The sequence below is a fragment of the Cryptomeria japonica genome, chromosome 1, assembly GCF_030272615.1.
Source record: "Cryptomeria japonica chromosome 1, Sugi_1.0, whole genome shotgun sequence".
Taxonomy (NCBI): domain Eukaryota; kingdom Viridiplantae; phylum Streptophyta; class Pinopsida; order Cupressales; family Cupressaceae; genus Cryptomeria; species Cryptomeria japonica.
The window spans coordinates 299,023,730-299,039,004 of record NC_081405.1 but is presented as its reverse complement, the minus strand read 5'-3'; the positions used below and the strand labels follow the sequence as shown (position 1 = coordinate 299,039,004).

Here is a 15,275-nt window from a genome sequence, read left to right as displayed (position 1 = left end):
ATGATTATTTGTACAAATAAAAATTCATATTTAAAATCAACAAATGTATAAATTTATATTGTTATACAACTAATTATTATGTAGTATTAAAATATTTTAAAATTTTACTTATAATTTCTTATAGAACCTCTTATAGAGACTAGTGCTGGTTTAGAAATAAAAAAACATAAAAGCATACTACCGTAAAAAAACATAAAAGCATGCTACCGTTTAAAAAAATACTACCGTAAAAAAACATAAAAGCATACTACCGTTTTAAAATGGTAGTCGACTTCATCAGAGACATTCCGGTGATCTCTCTGTAGGGAATGGAGGGGCCAGAGAGAGGAAGAAAGTAAGCAACGCCTGCAAGCAATGGGGAATTTTAAGGATCTGGTGTGCACCATGACTTCTTCGCCCTTCTCTCTCTATCCCTAATTTCTCTCCCTAATTGTGATGGGTATAATGTAAATACCCCAGTTATGAATTAGGAATACCCCTAATTTCTTTTCACTTAAACATATCAATGAACAGAATGATTTCCTTCCATCCGCAATGTTCAGAATCATCTGCGGAGGAATGTTGTCCGAGAGAGTGATGGCTCCGCAGTGTTCAGTCAACCTTTCTGATGCCCTATGCCCTGGATCTGCTCCGACGCTTCTGCAGAGGAATGTTGTAAGTACCACATACTCAGCGCCTCCAAAGGAATTTTTGAGTTTAATTGCTTAAATTCATGTGCTGATTTTTCCTCTTTTCTGTTTTCATCTGGTTAATGAATATAAGTTTTTATAAGGGTTTATAATTTCAAAGAACATAGAATTATATTTTATGATGTGTAGAATGTTATCATATTTTATTTTTATGACATGAATGTTAACTTGGCCAACGAAGAACAAAAGATTCTGTTGAGTATTTGAGATATTCTAGCTTTGTACTCTGTAGCGATGGTCTGCAATCTAGGATTTGTTTTTTAATTTAAAATTTATGTTTGGCAGCAATTGATGAAGTTGGTCTGCAATCTAGGATATATCATGCTTGCTTTGTTTGCTTGTTGAGTCAACTCCTTCCCTTGGATATATCATGCTCGCTTTGTTTGCTTGTTGAGTCAACTCCTTTCCTTGGGCAACCAGCTGAGTCATCCCCTTTCTGCAATGAAGGACATGATTGCTATGACTTTATCCAGCTGAAGATGTTCCCAGATACTTGCAAAAACGGGTGATTTTATCAAATTGTCCTCTATATCTTTTCACCTATCTTCCGAGTTACCAATTGATCCCTATATCCTTGCAACTATCTAAATCTTCTCCAAGTGACAAGTGACAAGTGACTACCCCTCCCTGATTTAAGGTCATGTGACAAGTGACTCCCCTCCCTGATTTAAGGTCATGTGACAAGTGACTTGAAGATGATTAAATCCCTCAAAGCATTGACAGTGTATGTCATTATTATACAGTGTTTTGTGAAATAATAGAAAAATATTTGAATTACGTATTTGCATAGTTAATTGAAGGAAAGATTTGTAACATTTTAAATTGTGAATATTTTGTAATTGAAGATTCTATAAGTAGAAACATATCACAATTTCAAACAAAGTTTCAAATATCTAAGCAAATATGTTAAGGAAGTGTATTTTAATTGTCCATGTAGTTTATTTTGTTGGCACAACTTTTAAATGCATACAATCTTGTCTACATTGTTAAAAAGAATATCTCTATTACATGTTTGATAATATTGAATTGAAGATGTTTTTTTGAGGAATTTCAATTCGTGATTTTAAAGTTGATGATTCCCTATGTTTGTATAATGATCCTGGGAAAAGATTTTTGGTTAAGGAATACATGGATGGTCTTATGTAAAGGGACAAAATATAGAAATGTGAAAGTTTTTGAACTAAGGAAAGGAATTAGACGTGGCAATATACAAATATCAAGCAATAATATACAAATTATTAATGTAGTAACGTAAGATAGTTCCAAAAGAAAGAAATTGAATTTTTTTTGTACAAAAGGTTAAATTCAAAATTGTGTACCTTTACTCATTATAAGGAGAACTGATGTAATTGGGGCTCTTCCTTTTTAGATAGTTAGTAGAACATAGAAAATGTAGATTTATCTCTATTCTGCAAACTGAGTGGAGTAAACATTGACAGGAATGCTAATTATAACTTCAAAAGGAAAGTTTATTGATGTCAAAATGCATGTTAAGATAAAAATAAAAATTGCTTGTTTAAGAGACTTTCATTTCCTCAAACTTGATTACATCAAAGAACATTATTAATTAAAATTTAAAGATTTCTTTGAATTATATAAAAAAAAGCTGTAACAACAATGAGATTTTGAAAACAAAAAATAGATAAATACTTGGATTTCTTGCTTTATTGCTGCCTAAAAAAGCCTGAGAAAGTTATTGTCTTATCCATGCACTTGGATGAACCCAACCAAATATTCTTCTGTGCAGAACATATAACAACATCGTTAGACCATGTGCCTTCCTGAGTTTGAGTTGATCAAAATGTTCAATATGAATGGAACATCATTCTCTCATAATTTGCTTTTCTTTGTTTTTGAAATATTTTTTTTACTTCTATTAATACTATATTGAGAATAATGCTAAAATACAGGATATGCATACAAGTGATTAAATTAGAAGCATGCCTCAAAGAAAACGATCTAGTGGTCTACTCTTGTTCCAGAACCCTTGTCAAAGTGGTAAGCTGGTGGGCTTCCATCTAGACAAATTGCATTCAACTCAAATATGAGAAGCTAAAAGCAAGGAAATTTCTCAACTATGGTATTCAAAGGTGTTCATTAAAAGAATAAATCTTGTTATTTTTGTTTTTTTGTTTATTCATTTGATAACAAAAAAATAGAGATCTTAGATAGATTTTCCTCCTTTTGTGTATACAAGTTATAGGAACGCAGTATTTAAAATGTATATGCAATACTACATGCAAATGATTCTGAGTCATGATATATTGGTTGAAAGAACAAAAGTGCAGTATATGTTGATGTTGCACTAAAGTAGATTCATTATTCATAAAGGATAGATCGATGTCATTTATAAGCCATATAAATGACAGTTGATTGCATTTAAAAACATGCACTAATATGATAACTAAGAAATTATAGTATAAAGACGCATACTATAAGTAAGCAATCATAGTATAAAATCACATACTATCTATCAAGGATTATCAAAGAAGGAAAGAATTTGTTAAATGTATTAAAATCCATGTGCTTAATATTATCATCAATTTACTAACAAATAACTTAAGGCATGGGTAGCCCGCTTTAATTTTTTTGTGGAAATGCTTCTCAAAGTGAATTAACCATATATAAGACGAATCAATCAAAGTTACAGATCATATAATTAAGAAATATCAAATACCAGAAGAGTACATTAACTAAGGGCACTAGATTCTTACAAGTCAAATTAGAGGAACACATTAAGATGCCTCTAGACAATATTCTGATCCTGAATTCAATATTTTGAATACAAACATCCATTCCCCTAAAAACATAAATTTTGCCTTCTAAATACCAAAAACATTAAGGCATTAAGAGTTGCCAATCAAAAATTACAAGCCAAATACTTTTCATACAGGAATCTAACATGTAATGGCATACTGTAGAGAAGATGCAGAAATCTACAACAGGGGATGTGTATTTTGTGACGAAGATTAATCATTGGTTTTCTACTTGGTCAAACTTATTGTTTGGTTTGGGGGCAATAACCAACAGCCTTTCTAACAGGTTTGAAGGGTAGCATCCCCATAAGTTTCGGGGATAGCTATTGAAAAGTTATAACTTTTAGAAAAAGAAGTAACAAAACTGTGCCTGAATATGTTATAGGGGACAACTAGCTTGCCCTAAGCAACTTCAAAGATCTGAGAGGTTGGATGTATGCTGCAAGGTTTCCATCCAAACAAGAATGATGCCATACAACAACTCTAGTAAACAATTAGCCTGCTTGAAGATGATCAGTTTCTGTATTGGCATGACCAGTTAGGGAAATTCAGCTACATACAACAACTCTAGTAAACAATTAGCCTGCTTGAGGATGACAAGAAGTTAAAACATCAGTTTCTGTATTGGCATGATCCGTTAGAGAAATTCAGTTACATACAATTACAACCCTAGCAAACAATTAGCCTGCTTGAAGATGATAAGAAGTTAACACATCAGTTTCTAATAGTTTTATTTTGTTTCGTTTGGTATCTCTTCTTCAGCGCCAAAAACCTTTTGAATTTGTTCTCGTTTTCTCTGTTTTGTTTTGACAAGAGTTGGAGTTTCAACTGCATGGTAGAAATGTATGCAATATGTGGAAGTATAAACAAGGCACCTAAACCAAGTGATTCGCAGGTGTAAAGAAAAATTCCAGAGCCTTTCCCAGCGTTCTCCTTGCAAAAGAAAGTATGGACCTCTATCAAAAGGAAAAAAAGAAGACTATTGACAAAATGTTACAATTGCAACTGCACTGGAAGACACGTCTGCAAAATGTGGTGGAAATCATAGACTGAGAGCATGCGAAATGTTTAACAGAATGACTGCGATGATTCTAGAATATGCACAAAATGAATTTGTTGAAAAGGCTATACAAACTGTCAAACAAATGCAATCGACAACCCCACCAACATCATCCTTGCCCGAGCCAAGATACGAGGTTTGAAAACAGAGTATGGATATCCATAGCAGCAATTGAGTCAAGGAAAGATCGAATTCTGTCTACTTCATCGATCCGTTGCAATGACAACATTTTGTTTTTGTTTTTGTTTTTGTTCTGTGTAAAGGATAAACCGTGGCAAGCTAATCACCAATCAAAGAAAAGCACAGAGCGACATTGAAGAGACAGTTTCATGCTATTTCGTCTCTTTTCCAGTAAAGAATGTATCATTATTTTAGAGATTGTTTGCTAAATAGGTTTTTTTAATAAAAACATAAAAATAGGGTAATTTACAATAACCATTCAACGGTGAGAAGGGAATACCACAGCAGGTGGAAGGGCATCAGTCGGCCCAAAGGAAGAATACAAAAAAATCGACAGATTACTCACTAAAAGGCAGGGAAAATCAGAGAGCGTCGATCAAGAAGGGAGAGAGGGCTAGGATCGGCCTGAGAGCAAAGATGGAGAAAGACAGTGAGGCCTTTGAAGGCTACGTCTGTATCAAAACATTCGCAGATCGATTTGTCAATTGAATAAAAAATATTTTTTGGTTTGCAAGCATTACATCTCTGTTATTTTTTAGTATTTGTTTGTTTTGAGATTTTGCAGAGTAGATGGAGAGATGCTTGCATGAAATCCAAAATGGCCAAAGAACACAACGATAACAATCTAAACCTTAAAGAGGCTGGCCTTCATGGCATTGAAGTGATGGAAAAGCAGCTGAAAAGGAGTTTGATGAATAGAATTTTTTATTATTTTCATCACTTTTCTATTTTGAAGTCAATTTGGCTGCATTTATCTTGTTGTTAACAGTCTGATTCACTTCAGTGACATTAATGAATGTTTACAAAGTTTTGTTGGCTTCTTTTTTCATCATTCTGCTTTTTAATCCCTTGCTTTTGTTGTCATTCTATTTTTGTTTGGCATGGCCATGCCTCTGTTTTTATTTTCTCTGAGTTCTATTTTAATATGTTTGCTTTGTGTTTTTCTATTATAGAAATTTTCTATTTCTATAATAGACTGTTTTTTAAAAAGTTATTATTTTGTATTCATCATTTTCTGTGGCTGGTGATTTTTCAGGCAGCAGTGATGGCAAAGAGGAGGATAAAAGAAGCAGAAATCTAAAGAGGATAGTGTAAATTAATTTCTTATATCAATTTTAAAAATCTTTGACTATAAATTAGTGTAACAATTCTCTACAGCAATAGCTCATGTTCATTTTAAAGTAGAGCAAATTTTAATTTTACTGCTGCACTCCTAAATCACTTGCTGAAATCGGTAAATTTATTTGCACATTAATATGTAATGGATTTATTGTTTAATAAAATAAAAAAATCTGGGAGGGGTTGAATTGGCCCCCTCCTCAAGGCTGTAGGGATTGGTCATTGGTCATGGTCATTATTTTCAGTCTAGTATTTTTAAGTTGATTTTTATTGTATTTTTCTAATTTATTTTATTTTAAAACAAGATATAACTGAACTGTATGCTTTAAAAAGATGTCTCAAATGAAATAATGTTGTATGAAATGTGTTTGAACTTTCATTCATTTATGCCAAAATTTGAACTTTAACATTTATTTTGTATATTGAGTATGTTTGAACAAATTATGGGTGAAACAAACAAAATATATTTGAAACGTGTTTTAACTTTGGCAATCACTTTTTTGCATTTGTACTTTAGCATTTGTGTGTAAGTTTGAATTTTTATGTTCACCTTATATTAAAAACATACTAACTTTTAATTTCACTTATCTTGTATGTTTGAACTCTGACATTCACATTTTTTGCATCTATACTCTGACATATTTTAACTTAAATGTTTATTTTTTGTGAAACCTTTTCAAATTGTGTTTATAGTTTGGTATGTTTGAACTAACTTTGTGTATATGTGTGAAGTGTGTGTTGAAACAAACTATGTGTGAAATAAACAATCATCATGTGAAATATGGTTTAATTTCGACAATCATATTTTTTTGTTTATACTTTGGTATGTGTGTGTATGTTTATACTTAGACATTCACCGTGTGTAAAGTATGTAAACACTTAAGTTTCACATTGTCAAAGTACAAACACACACAATTGAATCCCAAAGTTCAAACATATAACATAAATGATTGTCAAACCTTTTCAAATTGTATTTTTAGTATGGTATGTTTGAACTAACTTTGTGTATATGTGTGAAGTGTATGGTCAAACAAACTATGTGAAATATGTTTTAACTTTGACAACCATATTGTTTTGTTTATACTTAGACATCCACTTTGACAATTATTTATGTTGTATGTTTGAACTTTGGGATTCACTGTATGTGTTTGTACTTTGACAATGTTGAACTTAAGTGTTTATTTTGTGTGTGTTTGAAGTATTTTTTTGTGAAACATTTTTATATTTAACATGTTTAAAAGAACTCCATGTGTTTGAAAAAATGGCATGTTTATTTAATGTGTGGTTAAACTCTAGTATGCATTCACTTTTTGTTTGTGTGAAATATGTTGAAACTTTGAAATATTTTTTTTTATATGAATTGTGTTTACGTGTTTAGAAGTTAATGTTGATTTTTACTTCGTGTGGTGTATGCTTTAAAACATTGTCATGCTTTAAGATTATGTGTGTGTTGAAAGGTAATTTTGTCATTACATTTATGTGTTGTTAGTATTTTAAGTAACTTTGGAGTTCACTTTGTATTTAGAGAGAGAGACACAAAGAGAATGAGTAAGAAAGGGAGAGATAATGAGAGAGAGGGAGCGAGAGGGATAGACCTAAGAGAGAGAGTACAAGTGAGAGATTAGGGATAGAGAGTGAGTGAGTGAGAGAGCGGTAGACTAGAGAGGGAGGAAGGGATAACAAGACCTAAGAGAGCCCAAGTGAGAGATAAGGAGGGAGAGACAGAGTTGGAGACCTGAGAGAGAGAGATGAGGAATGGAGGGAGGGAAAGAGAGGGAGACTAGAGAGAGAGAGAGAGAGAGAGAGAGAGAGAGAGATAACAATATGCTCTGATACCAAACTAAGAGTAAGCAACAATATGCTTTGATATCAAACAAGGGCAAGACAACATTCCATTTCATTACATGAGATAACTTCATTACATGAGATATACTTCATAACCTATGCAAGTCAGTTTCTCATAATCCCTAGATCGCATAGAAGCGCAAGGGTAGAGGATACTTCCAACTTGCTCCTATGAGACTCACAACACCACACTCTTGCTACAAGACTTACTTCACATAAGATTCAATACTTGAACTCGAAGACTCGATACTTCAAATGAGCTCACAAGGCCTTTATTTATAGTAGTTGGAAGCCAAGAGGTATATGGATTTGACTGGTAGGTGTGAGTGGTAGATGGATTTGACCAACAAATGTAGGTGGTAGATGGAGTAAGTGGTAGATAGTTGTACTAGTAGATGAGAAAAGTAGATGGAAAAGGAGGAGGAACTTTTGGAGCGTAGTGGAAGTGGAGTGGTAGGTGGTGGTATGTACTATGGAATCTCATCATAGTGGAGTACATACTCTTCTATGTGCAACCTCATATAGGCCCCTTTACAATTTATTTAATAAAATTTCTACAACTTTCCTACTGACCCACTATTTACTAATTTATTTACTATCACTTTTTGCATACCTGAAAAGTGAGAACGGTCCATTTAACATCCATAAGTGGCTACAGGGATCTTGTTTTTTTACACAGGTTGTGCATCTTGTTGTCAGGTTTTACATGGCTGACATCATGACTTTTTAAAACAGGGTTGCATCCTGTTGTCATATCTTAACGTGGTTGACTTCATGACACAGACAAACCCTTGTGCTAGACGAGATGGAATCCAGGTGGTAAAATATTATCTCGAAGAGGTTCAAAAAAATCATCCCAATCTTTTGGTCTCCGATGGAAAGCATGTTCTTCACCTCTTACAACGTCCCATTCTGTGTGTATAGCTAGTTTGGTAGGAAATAAGCTTGGCATTACATCCTCAATCATCACTTCTGGAAACCATGGATATGTGAGTGGATAGAATTCAATCCTTGGGAGACAATATCCTCTTGGTGAAACTAAATAATCAACCATTCTTTTAAAAAATGGCATGAAACAAATTTCCATGTATGAGATTAAAGAATTATCTCATATCAGGTGGTAAGTTTGGAGTAAAAATATCTACATAGTCTTCAAACTCAGTTTGTAGGAGAGTGATACTATTAATAAATCAAAACTTATAGCATTTAAGGAAATTCATTTTTGTTGGATCGGTCCAACGTAAGGATTGAAACCTTGTAATCTGTATATCCATAGAACAATGGTTCCTACAAGTGAAAGTGTAGCGTCCTAAAATTGCGACACTTGCAATTTCGACTGCATTTGGGTCTTCACGATGGCGATGCAACACGGAACCTGAATGGAGACCCCGAAACTTGTTCATGACATCAAAAACTGCATTTTTCAGCACCCTGGCCTGATCCTCCTTGCACCCTGCTGTCCTTGGAGGTGGGACCATGGCGCCCAGCGCCCTGGTCCTTGGCCCTATTTTGGGCCCGGTCTTTTATGGGGCTTCGGGTCTTTAAGTTTGCAAATTGGAAAATAATGTTTCCTGGTCGGCCTAAGGTCAGGAAAATCAGTCTATCAACCCTAATTGACAAGTATATAAACTACATTTCCTCTCCCATTTTGAGGAAGGAGGACATATGTGTACAAGACGCGGAAGCGATATTCAAACATTCAAAGATTCAAACATTCAAGCATTCAAGCATTCCTTCAAACAATTGAGCATTCTAAGTCTCCATTCAAGGCTAAGTGTTGTGTTCAAGACAAGGATTCAACCATTGAAGAGGAGATCATTTACAACATACAAAATACAACATTCATTACACCTTCGCATGTAAGAATACAAACATTCTTACAACAAGGTATCAGTACTTGTTTACATTACAAACATTTACATTTACAACATTCTCATTTCTTGGTTAATTCCAAAACTGGGGTTTGACCTAAAGGCAAACCCCTCATCCTTAACCTCCCAATCGTCCTCTCTTTTCTGTGTGTAGGTTGCAGGTACGCGGTTGTAATTGAAGATCTGGAATCCTTGTGCAGAGACGAACAGATCCCCCTTCGTTTCGCGGATTTTTCGGAGGACCGTGTGCACACCGGGCGCCATCGTCCCATCAACTTTCGCTCAAATTTGCAGAACAGCACCGTCTCGACATTTTACTGTTAATTCCAGGTCCGCAGCTTCATCCCATATCCCTATCTCTGTTTATAAGCGAATCTTTTCTACTTTACATGCATTCTTAGTTCAATCTTTCTATCTAAATTCTTTACAAAAGAGGGTATCCTTGATGTCTTGACCCTTGAAACTCATATAGAATCCAATCTTGCATTGTGTGGGATTGGATCTTGTGGGTTTCAACCCCTCTTTTGAATGTAAAGTCTCTCCTAAGTGAAAACCATCAACCCTAGTGACTCCCCCTTTCTCTCTCCTTGGAGTTGGGGAGGGGAGAACGACTAGGGTTCGATTTTTCCGCTTTACATTTTGGTGAACCCGACATGAACATCCTCATTCTGATTATTCATGGTTAGATCTGAAATTTTTGCTTTCCTAATTATATTTCCATGTTTGATCTTTTGCAAATTTTAGAGGTTGATTGCATAAAAACCCTAAAATTTTCTTTTTAGTAATTAAACTTGTGAAATATTTAATTGTTAATGCTTGTTTCAGATCTACCCTTCTATTGCAAATTGTCAATTCATATTTGTGCTTTAATTCTGAAAATTAAGTGGTTAAATGTCAAAACTCTAATTTTTAAGACCTTCTTGATTCAACCTTTGATTGATAATTTCACTAATCAAAACACCTCCAAATCGGCTATAACTTTGGATTCTGCAATAAAATCACAATATCTTTTATCCCTAAAAATTTGGAAAAAAATTGCGAGGACCGTGTGCACTCCGAGCGCCATCGTCCCCGACATTTTTTCCGAAATTTCGGGAGCTAGATCTTACTGTATTTTTCTGCTAAAATCCAAAATTTTGGCTGATTTTATCAATTTTAACACTTTCAAAATTAAAGTCAAAGTTGGTTTAGCGATTGCTTGGATTGAGGCTTCTAATCATTCAAAAATTGTTGAAATTGAAATTTGTATCAAAATTGTGTTCCTTACTATCCTAAATCTGAAAAGTGTGTTGGCATTCATTCGAAATTTCAGTGCTTTATTCAAATTTTTGCAGTTTGTGACTTTTGAAATTAAGTGTTTAATTGCAACAACTTTGATTTCCGCTTTCAAATTCGAATTTTGCATGAAATTGAGTCAACTTTTAAATTTCAAAGCCTGCATTGCTTTCAGTATTCCTTCTAGAATCATAAAATTCAAAATTTCAGTTTCCCTCTCTTTTTCAAAATTCAAATTTTGCATTTTTCAACAATCTTGGTAGGGTTCAATTTTGAGATTGCAACTTTAATTTGGCCTATCTACAGATCGTAAAATCACTCAATTTTTTTAGATTAGTTTTAAAATCATCATAACTTTCATCCCTGAAAATTTCGAAAAAAGTTGCGAGGACCGTGTGCACTCCGTTCGCCACGGTCCCGGACATTTTTTTCGAAATTTTGGGAGATTGTCCTGATTGCATTTAACAGCTTAAATCTAGGAGATTGACTGATTTTATTGAAATTTGTTACCTCTAAAATTCAAAATCTCTCTCTCTCTCTAGTGCATGAGTTTTGCAACAATAAGTCCTACTTACACTATTCCCATTAGACGAAGCCTTAGAATTAAGTCCTTCCAAGGTGTAATTACCGAAAAGATGGAACCTAATTTGAATGGCCTTTTTAACGAGGACATGGGTAATTCCTCTAATCCTCTTAATGATGAAGAAGCTCTCCATGAGGTTTCTGTAGAACAACTTTCAAAATTGGATAACCAATTTGATGATTTTCGACAATGGATGTCTCAAGAATACCCTGATAGTCAAGCTCTTCCTTTAATTGAGGGTCTAAAACGTATGCTTCAAAGTGATAAGAATGGAATTGATATTTTGCGTGGTATTGCACACATTGTGGATTCGAATGTGATGCTTATGAAAAGTTGTGCCAAAACTTTAGGTTATACACAACCTCCTACTCAAGTTAATCATTTTATTCCTTTGACAACTTCTATTGCTAGTTATGTGGGGGAAAAAGCGAGACTAGGTTATTATGCCCTAATCCTACCTTTTGACACACATTACGGAATACGAAAGAGCCTAGAGGTATCACACAATTGACTACTTTTTGTGAAAGAAAGAGCCACGGGCTACCTATTAGGATTTCTATTCCTTTGTTGTAATTGAAAGGTAAGATAATGCAAGTTCAATTCCTAACCCTAAAATGCAAGTATGAACTAATAACAAGATTGCAGAATTGAACTTAAACAAGGGAAAGCTGTAAAGACAAGACAAGAATGCAGATGCGTACCGGGAGTCAAAATTTGACGGAAAATGTTCGGGACGGGGGCGCAAGCGCAGGCGCCACTGTCCTAATTCTGTCTCGGAACTGCACCTGAAACTGCTGTTTTGCACTATGGAAAAACTGTCTGAAAATGCTGTCTGTCAAGAGGACTAGGGCGCCCAACGTCTCTGTCCCAGGGACCAGGGCGCCCAGCGCCCCTGTCCTGGCAGGACCAGGGCGCCCCACGCCCCTGTCCTGGTCTTTTGCTCTACAATTTGGTGTGGGGTGCTGTCTCGACTTGCTTTTCCCGGATCTGCAACCTGCGGCGTCGTCCGAGTCCCAAAACCTGCACTTGTATCTGAAAAAAGTGTTTGGGCGGCTATATAGGGTTTTGCCTTAGTCAAACCCCCGCTTCGGTGATTTCCACCTCCACAAATAGCCAAGTTGTATTGTAAAAGTAATGTGTGTGCAGACCTTGTGTGTGTGCAAGATCTAAAATGCAAGTAAGCAAACTAGAGCAACCTAGAAAGTAAACCCTAATTGCTTGTAAATGATAATGTAAATGCTCTAAATCAAGATGCAAAGTGATCTAAAGCATGAATAAATGAGATATTGAAGCTTATGCAAAGACATGAAAACAACATGAAATCATACCCAACCCCCAAGGGAGGGGTACAAGCCAATCTTCAGTCGGTAATCTCCTATTGTTCTTCAATGTCTTCCAAGCCCTAAATGGATGAATAGAATTGATAAAATGTTTGATAGAGGGATGTTGAATGTTGTTGAAGTCTTCAAAGATCTGCTCTTTTGCTGCATATGAGGTTCCTGAAAACAAAATTCGGATCCTTTCAAATGAAGAAAGAGAGCTCTTATGTATGAACCCCTAGGTCGTAATTTCGTCTTTTGGCCGACCTAGAGATTGAATCTCCCGCCAATTTCTTGGGGTTAAGCTTTATTTTATGATTGGATCGTGCTCCTAAAATTTCGGGAAAAATGTCCGGGACCGTGTGCACTCCGGGCGCCATGGTCCCGGCAACTTTTCACCAAATTTTCAGGGCCGTCAGATATGATGATTTTAGAGAGAATCCCGAAGTTACAGGTGATTTCGAGATGTTTTGACCCCCGAAATCAAGCCCCCAAGCTCAAAATAGGACTTAATTAGGGTTTTTGATTAGATGATGTATTGGAGGAATAACATGAAAAGGGGCACACTTTAATGAAAGGGCCCGACTTTATGATGTGAAGGATGATGAAATAGGACCTTAGACTTAATTAATTTGATTAATTAAGTGCTAAAAGAGAAATGCAATGCAAAATGTAAAATGCACTAAGGCGGGTGCTAAAATAGGTGTGAAATTGTACCACCCTAGCAAGTGCGTACAATTTACGACGCTACATTTAGCCCCCACTTTAGCGGTCATATGAGTACTACGTGCATATGCAAGCTAAAGTACAGAAAGTAAACATCATTTGAAAAAGGATATATCCATAAGTTGTCGGACGAAGCCCTCAGCGGTATCTGCAGTACACAGTTAGGAACCGCACTCTACAAAACACACGTTAGATCACAAAATCACCTAATGCTTACTAAGGAAAGTGATGAAATTTGTGAGTAGCTATATGCCCCCCCTGTTTCGACTTGCTTATTAGGGAGGTGAATCAGGGTAGCATGTTTACTTACGACAAATTGTGTAAGAGAGTATTGATGAGGGATGTTCATTGAAAAGGGTTCATCAGATTCTTCGCAGTTTGCGAGATCAGATTCCCCGGCTGACTCAGGCAGAGAGAGACACATTGTCGATTGTGGGTTTATGGTCTATGATTCTTATGCCGGCCATTCGATTTCATCCCGCGATGCTGATGGCACTCATGGAGCGATGGGATCCTGACACATGCACGTTCCAGCTTCCAGTAGGGGAGATGACGGTGACACTTGAGGATGTGTACTGCATTCTTCGCCTACCGATCAGAGGAGCTACCGTGACATATCCGACCGATCGGTCAGTAGAGGATCATCAGAGGGAGCAGGTATATTGCATAGGGAGAGTCATGTCGAGTGAGACGAGAGGTCGTATCATGGTCAGCTGGCTCTTACATCCTACAGGAGAGGTGCCCCTCATGAGACGTCTTATGATAGCCATCATTGCACTAGCTGTCTGCCCTAATGGGCGAGGTACGCACATGCATGGGGGTCTCACATGGTGCATCAGGGCCATGGAGAGACATAGGAGAGTATACGCCTGGGGTCGGAGTATGCTTGCACATCTCTATCACGACTTCGAGGAGTATGTTTTCGGACTGGGTTGCAGCTTGATGACATGCACACTTCTGCATGTGTGGATATTTGAGCACTTTACATGCACCAGGCTTGTCGGCTATCCGATGAGTGCAGCTAGCGAGCGACCTAGGGTATTTGCTTATCCACTTACTAGCGAGTGGAGATTTGGAGATCTATTGTATTGGAGAGTGACATTTGACAGATTGACAGTTGAGGTGACTGTGTGGAGACCATATCTGTAGATGCACAGATGGGATGGGATGGAGAGACAGTTAGCATGTTTACAGAGGAACCGCCTACTGAAAGGGCGATATCCACACATCGTAGTCCCATTCTACTTTGACCGAGTACGGAGGCAGTTTGGGCTAAAGTAGTGTGTTCCAGCCGATGTGCCCATCTACACTCGACACTCATGAGTCCTTCCCAAACCCAGAGCAGTAGCGAGACCTATGATAGATGATATCGAGACTCAGATATAGAGGGGTCCGACCAGGATGTGGTCACTGATTATGCTGCAGATCCCGGGGCATAGCGCAGGTATCTCTCATGGTTTATGAGATCATACCCAGGGCCTATCTTTCCACCAGATCACTCGACAGGCCATCCAGGTCCATGGAGACATGGAGACCGAGATGAGGATCAGGGATCCAGGTCGGAGGAGGGAGAGGGTCATGAGGAGGCAGGAGATCCTGATCCACCCACAGGGGATCAGCCTAGTGCCGAGGAGGAGGATGATGACACAGATATAGATGAGGAGAACGAGGATGCAGGTGAGGATGAGGATGAGGATGAGGATGAGGATGAGGATGAGGATGAGGATATAGATGATGAGGAGGGGTCAGATGCTGCTCCCCACCATTCAGGAGATGATACCATAGCCCTGGATCCTCCTCTTATTCCCCAAAAGGGGGAACATGAGGATACGGAGACCTGTTTCTAGTACGG

General features: G+C 36.8%; 1 long non-coding RNA gene across 1 annotated transcript; it reads left to right on the top strand.

Moving 5' to 3' along the window:
- Window positions 1–214: 214 nt before the first annotated feature.
- Window positions 215–6,015, top strand: LOC131045179 (uncharacterized). Its single transcript, XR_009105774.2, has 2 exons — window positions 215–654; window positions 5,722–6,015. It is a non-coding gene; the product is annotated as an uncharacterized LOC131045179 (long non-coding RNA).
- The last annotated feature ends 9,260 nt before the right edge of the window (window positions 6,016–15,275 follow it).